This window comes from Orbicella faveolata, unplaced genomic scaffold (genome assembly GCF_042242905.1).
Source record: "Orbicella faveolata isolate gen_17 unplaced genomic scaffold, um_ofav_v1 contig_25, whole genome shotgun sequence".
NCBI classification, from domain to species: domain Eukaryota; kingdom Metazoa; phylum Cnidaria; class Anthozoa; order Scleractinia; family Merulinidae; genus Orbicella; species Orbicella faveolata.
This window is the reverse complement of record NW_028301553.1, coordinates 24,001,772-24,008,743: the sequence shown is the minus strand read 5'-3', so window position 1 is coordinate 24,008,743 and position 6,972 is coordinate 24,001,772. Positions and strand designations below refer to the sequence as shown.

Sequence of the window (6,972 nt, the reverse complement as noted above, 5' to 3'; positions counted from 1 at the left end):
TCGCTTATGTCACTAATAACTCAAAAAGTAACCCGTTGACTCCGAGTTTTTTTTAATCAATAACTTTTGGCAACTGAAAATGAAAATGTACAACAATTTTAAAATAATTTTACGGAGCCGATTTCTTGTAAACTTGGAAAAACGACAATTTGTACAAGGTGCAAATTTCCTTCCGTAGGATTTTTTAATTTTTTTTCTGACGTTTCTTCTCAATGATAATATTATATTAAAACAATATAATAAAAAGGGGTCACCGGGCTTGTTTTCATGTAAAAGCCTTCGCGAGTTCCGTTATTCCCACGGGCGTAGTCACGATTCAAAAATCCAGACTTTATAGGATCAGCAGTTGCTCATGAGCCGTTTTGACTACCGCTGACTGCTTCGTGTGCCCGCGCGGGCGAGCGGGCTCCGAACAGGCGTTTTGTTCTGTTTGCAGCTGAAACATCATTTACAGTTGTAGTTGTCGTTTAAGACAACCTCCTGGGCTTACTCTGTAGGATTTTTACACAAATTCTGGGTAGATTTGCTATGTTTTGCGAGTCCTTTATACGCTCCCGGTGGCTGTCACGATCGATCGAGTTGCCTTTGAAATTTGGGAAACATTGAATTCCCGAAACAATTTTTCTTAAAAAAACAGAGTTGACTTAAGTTGTTCTAGCAGGTAAAGCCTCCTTTATATGCGAATTTCGTCTCCAACAATACAAAAGTGACCTTGCGCGGAAAAAGCCGCGCGCTGTCATATTTGTTTTGGTCTTTCGGGTTTTAAATCTCATGCCTCTATCGTGCGTGTTACTCACGCGTGATGCACTATGATGATCTACTCCCAGCGCGAGAAAACTGGTACCAGCCACCTTAAATAGCATGTGTTGGTTTAGTTCAGTTAGTTGATTTTTTTAATCAAATACATGATAAATTACCTAAGTTATAGCATTATGGGTGATATTGTTTATATGATATGATGGAAGCATGTCTGAGGCATTCGGCCCCAACAGAGGCGTGAAACAAGGTTGTGTGCTGGCTCCAACACTCTACAATATCTTCTTTTCTGTCCTTCTGAACCACTCTTTCGTGTCAGCTGATGAAGGAATCCCGTTTGCGTAATCGATATGACGGGAAGTCATATCGATTACGCAAACGATACGATTAGTGTGATTAGTGCGATTAGTGCTACCCTCTTTAAATATCGGACGATATTTACACTAATCGGACGATTAGTGCTACCCTCTTTAAATCTTTACTTACTTACTTACTTACTCACTCAACCCTGCGCGCCTCGGAGCAAAAACTAAAGTTCACAAAGTAAAAAGAAGAAAACGGAGGCAGCTTTACTGAGAACTATTACTAGTTTTAAACCTAACGACACTTGCATTGCTTAGTTTCCATATCGAGAAATCTTTGTTTACAATATTTCCCTTATTAGCATGAGCGTTTCAGTTTCTGAGCAAGCTACAAAAATTATCAGTTCTGAAAATTGAAAGGGTTAGCACCATTCACTGTCCCAAGGAATCTGATCTGATACCCTAGATGCCTTTTGTGCGAAGCAGGTGTAAAATCTCAAAATTTACCAGGTATGGATGACTACCACACTAACACTTTTACCACCCAAACATTTTGTGGTTTTTGAAATCCAGTTTCTCTTTGAATAGTGCATTAAGAGAGCCAAAGCTCTTTCAATGTTTGGAGTCAATTCATATCCAGCATGATGCCTTCTCGGTGCAACGTCGTATGTTAATGACGAAAAATGTAAACAATGACGTTACCAACGATCGCTTTATGCGATTCGTCTATGCATTATCCCAGGCATAGAATTTAATAAAGTTACCACATTGCAAAAACAACCCTGTGACAATTAATGTAATAATGAGTCATGGTGCCCATCAGCTTCTCGTGCAGTGTATTCTAAAGCCAGGTCTCCCCGGATTTCCAAACAAACCGATCATGTCGGAAACGAAAGACGTTTCTTTTCAAAATAGCTCTTTGTTAGAAGTAAGATTAGGGAAGGGCTCCAGATGGCGAACAAGTAAATCCATATTTGGTCATATGAGTCAAACGCTCTATCATCAATGTTGCTGGTGGAAGTTAGCATAAATCGTTGTTGTGAATGTAAAAAATGCAACTTCATGTTATTATTTAAATAGATTCAAATCTATTGCTCTGCTAATCCAAATGTGGCCATAAAATATCTAACACTGCCATAAAAGGAGGTTTCGAAACCACGAAAATGAAACTGCTTGATTAAGCTTCAACTGTTCTTATTTTGCGTATTTGTTTGATATCCGGGAAGACCTCTAGCTGTAGCTTTCGCGGCAAACAAGCTCCGTGATACGTAAAAAAGATGTCTCCCTTTTTGTTCCAGATATTTGCTTGGATTTTGACAATAACAACGTTGTTTGGCAACTGCTTCATAGTAATCTTCATTGTCTCAAGAAAACGTCTGCGCTCAAGCAAGCTCAGCTGGTTCATCATATCTCTTGCTGTAGCTGATTTTCTTGTGGGGTTAAGTATGTATCCGCCTCTGTTTTTCTGTGAGCGTTGGTTTTCCTGTCACACCAGCCTCATGAAATCATTTCGTTGGATCTTCATTTACTCGTCAGTTTGTAATCTGTGTGCCATGACAGTCGACCGTTAACTCGCGATTACGTCGCCCATTTATCACAGAAGCAAAGTGTCTGAGAGGGTTGTGGTGATGTCGATAACACTGTCTTGGCTTGTTCCAGCTGTTTTGTGCGGAGTTGTTTTCATTCCACTCTATGACGTTCATAAACGGAAAACATTAATGTTTATTCTGCCTATACTGTTGGTCATCTTTGAAGCACTTCCATGTCTACTTATTTTTGTTGCTGCTGTTCGCGTAAGCATCATTGCTAGAAGACAAAAATTACAGCCCAAGAGCAAATCGAAAGAAAGATCCAATACAAAGGTCAAAAATAAGCGCAGTTCCACGGCATTAAAAATGATTCTTTTCGTTGCCTTCTTCTTTATTGTCTATTATTCATTGAAAGTTTATTATTCAATGTGTAAAAATGTTTTGAAGTTGTGCGAGGCCACGGAAATATTCTACCTTAAAACAGACATCAAAGAGGAAGTAAAAAGAACAATAAACGTGTTCTGCAGAAAACGAAACTTGGAACTGAACGCGCAACCAATGCAAACACAGAGCCTGAAATTCAATCCGTTAATCTAGACTAGACATTATGTTTTCCCCTTCCCCCCATCTACACATAAATCAGTGCTGCATATCCTGAAGCTTGTTTGCTGCGCCACGACACAATATCAGAACAAACCGATGTTGGAATTAAATGGCTGTGAACAAAGTCCCATAGCCGCTTTAATAAAATCATGTTTTGAGATCATGATCAATTGACAGGGAACAAAATTAGATATTTTTCTGGCTCAGTTAAAGTGAGGGCACTCAAAAACGAAACTGCAAAACAACAACTTAGAGCCTTGCTGAGAGGACAAGATAGGGAAGGAATGGCAGGGGAAAAACATTCCTTCCCTAGTGAGTCAAAGAATTGAATGAGAGGCCAGCAATTGACTGTGCAATATTAACGTATGCCCGTTGATGGGATATCCTTTGATTTAGCCCCATGACCTCTCGGCACATGCCCGGATATTGTCACGCAACCCGTAATGCAACAAGATAATTTAACATTAGATTGTCAGCGAAAAACAGAACAATCTTATCCGCAAGCAAATGTTTCATGTTAATTATTATAATATGATGGTGCACATATTGTTTGGTAGCGAAAATTTCGACAAATTTGTTTTCATACAAAACGATTGTTTTTACGGCCAAATTAAAAGTACGTAAATGGCAAACAGTACGGAAACTTGATGTTTTGATGTTTTGATGTTTATACAGTGTAATTAGTTAAGTCTTGTTAGGTTGCATGCATTACGAGGAGTCAGTAAATGTAAAGATTTCATAAGCCATAAGTAGAGATTAGGTTCATTATTCGGTTAAGAATCCAGGCAATGTCTTACCGAGTCATTTTAAACACCATATGGGATGGACTGGTGCTTTATTTTGTTAGTTTACATTTACATACTTTATCGGACCTCCCCATTTGAAATTCAAGGATTTGTTGGAGTTCTTCAAGCCCACATAGTGTATAATAGTTATGCAATGGTTTAGAGTGAGATGACCATGGAATAACTCACGAGCGAAGCGATTTATCAGTAGATACATGATCTATTAGAACAGTGTTTATTAAAAGACAAATCAAACGAGGAGTGGAATATTAAAAGTGCTCCACGACATAAACATTGATAATCATTTTATCCCATGCCTTCCATGAACAAAATGGAAAACTTACAATAAGATTAACATGACGTCGACTGAATATACGAAAAAAAAGCATCTAAAGCATTTGCGGTAACCACGCCCAGTTAACTTCCTCTGTCTTCTCTCTGGATATCCAACACATAGCATAAATGGTAGCTTAGTTCTAGCGGTGATAAATTAGAATGATTTTTCGAAATATTTGTATTGAGTGCACGCGACAAGGTGTTGCAATTCAAAGCTGTTTTCCTCGCCCTTAGCTTGGGTTTCGGTTTGATTTTCAGCAAATCAGCCTTTCCCCGAGCTTTACACAGCGGAAAGTCCAATTCGATTAAATGACATGGTTCATCACTTTTGTATAAAAATTTCCTGGGCAAAACTGAATTTAGCGAGATTTATTTTATTACTATGTGTAATAAAATGGTTTTCTCATGAAATTATAAAATAATTTCACGCGCGTTTTGTCAAAATTCTGATAATTTCCCGAGCCTAAAGGCACGGGAAATTATCAGAATTTTGACAAAACGCGCGTGAAATTAAGGCTCGGGAAATTATCAGAATTTTGACGAAACGCGCGTGAAATTATTTCCTAGTTTCACGAGAAAACCATTTGATTACCACTTAATATCCTGGGCGGCAAATTACGCTCACAACCGTAAGTTCTTTTACTGGCTTATTCTATCGAAAACCGAGAACATTAAGAAGAATATAGTTTTAGTTTAAAGCATACATCATTGCTAAAGTTCGTAATTTTCTGAGTTTCTTCACAAACAATACCTTTCGAATTCTTCGTGCTTGTTCATAATGTTTCAAAATTAAGGCAACTGTAAAATCTGTCTTAAATGATTGGCTCTTATTCGTCGTGAACTGATGAATGAAATGACAACGGCGGCCTTTGAAATGCGCTGAAACTAAAATTTTGCACGAGGCCATAGAAAATTTTGACAGTTTGTTTTGAGGTGAAATTATCACTAAAAATTTACTTTATGGTCTAAGAAAACTTGCCTAAATGAAAGTCAAGCGAAAATGCGCAAAGTTGAAAAACCTTCAGAGCTGGCAAGGAGCATGGTTGCGGACAAATTATACATCACCGCTTGTTGTGCATGAAGTTGTGGAAATTGTAGACGTGGCCACTACTCACCGCTGCAGTGGACTGAATTAGCGGCTGAAGGGGAACTCGACTTGTTGTCTGGTTAAAGTGGATTTCTTTGCCATCAATGATGTTAGACAGCTGTCGCTGCTCGCCTTCGTTCTCGGAGTCGTCGGCTTCAACTCTTTGTTCTTGTCCATGGCCAGTTATTGTTATTATTTCGGATTTTGGAACTCCCTTGGCCTTCAGCTTTCTGACCACCCTTTTCTGAACTGAGTGGTTGGATAATCTTTTCTCAGGACACATATCTTGTAGCAGTGAGTTTTCTTTCACGCATTTCATAAGTTTACTGATGGTATTTTTACCCATTCGGTTCTTCTTGTACCATACGTCTGTTGTGGTGGGGTTGTCAATGCACGCTAAGTAGAACGGACCAGATAATTTTAAATCTTCAGGCCTCTTGGACAGGTAACTCTTGAAAAGAGCCACAGGACATCGTGATTCACCGGTTGCGAACATTTTGGGTAGTACAGACCTCGTCTGAACTCGTAAACCTCCTTGCCGTGTTTTTGTCGGGCTTTCTGCGAAGGTTACAAACTCGTAACCGTTGTCGTCTTTATTGAGCGTGAAATCCTCCACATTCATTGTGTAATGCTCTTGGCAGCCACGCAGGCCGAAATGCTGTGAGAGCAGCCACCACATTGTATTCAAGAGTGATCGTGGAGATGAATTTCCAAGCTGCCCGCTTTCCCACAAAGCTTCTTCTTCCTCTCTGGTTAGACTTCTTGACTTATTTTTTAATTTTTGTTTACCTTCATTTCTTAGCTTACGCGCCTTTCCCTCAAGAACTTTTCGGGAATTGAAAAATTATCTGTCCCTTATAGTCGAAAAAGAACAACTTTTTTCTTTCAAATGGCGGTCAAGGGCTGCTTGCATCACTTTTAGGGACCCAGGTTCCTAATCAGTTGCGTCCTGTTTACACACGGAGGCTTCAAACCGCTCGAGTACTTTATCCAGCTGCTCAGGAAGAATCATCTCTAGGTTTTTCTCAAGGCTATTTTCGTCATACCACTTCTCAAAAACCCTCACCCAGTTAATTGTGCTCTTTCGCATATTTAAGTTCTCTGCCGCTTCTGTTAATTCCGTAACTTCTTCAATGGTCACCGTCTAAAATCTCGACGCCATCTTGGCACTGGTCGAGATACAAGAGATGTTGCCATGGCAATTTTGTAATTTCAAATGTGAAATTATGAATTAGCGCTAAAATTTCGCGCCAAAATTAAGGAGTAATTTGTCACCCATGATATTATTATCATGATTATGATTATTATGATTACTATGATTATGATTATGATTATTATTATTAAAAGTTAACAAAGAAAGAAAAAAAAATCACTGATATCGCCCGAGAACGAAAAAAATAGGAATGAAAATGTGAATCCAGTTATACTTGCTTTGCTGATCGGAAAAGAAGCCGTGTAATTGTCTCGGACGAGGATCACCAATAACTTCATGCATGTTTCCAACGGTGTCACATCTCCTCGTGTATTCTCTTACCGTTTGGTATTGCCAGTGGGCTTTAACTTTAACTTAACCT

General features: G+C 39.0%; 1 pseudogene; it reads left to right on the top strand.

Annotated features, from left to right (window-relative positions):
- Positions 1–2,255: 2,255 nt before the first annotated feature.
- LOC149109561 (uncharacterized) lies at positions 2,256–3,634 on the top strand (annotated as a pseudogene).
- The last annotated feature ends 3,338 nt before the right edge of the window (positions 3,635–6,972 follow it).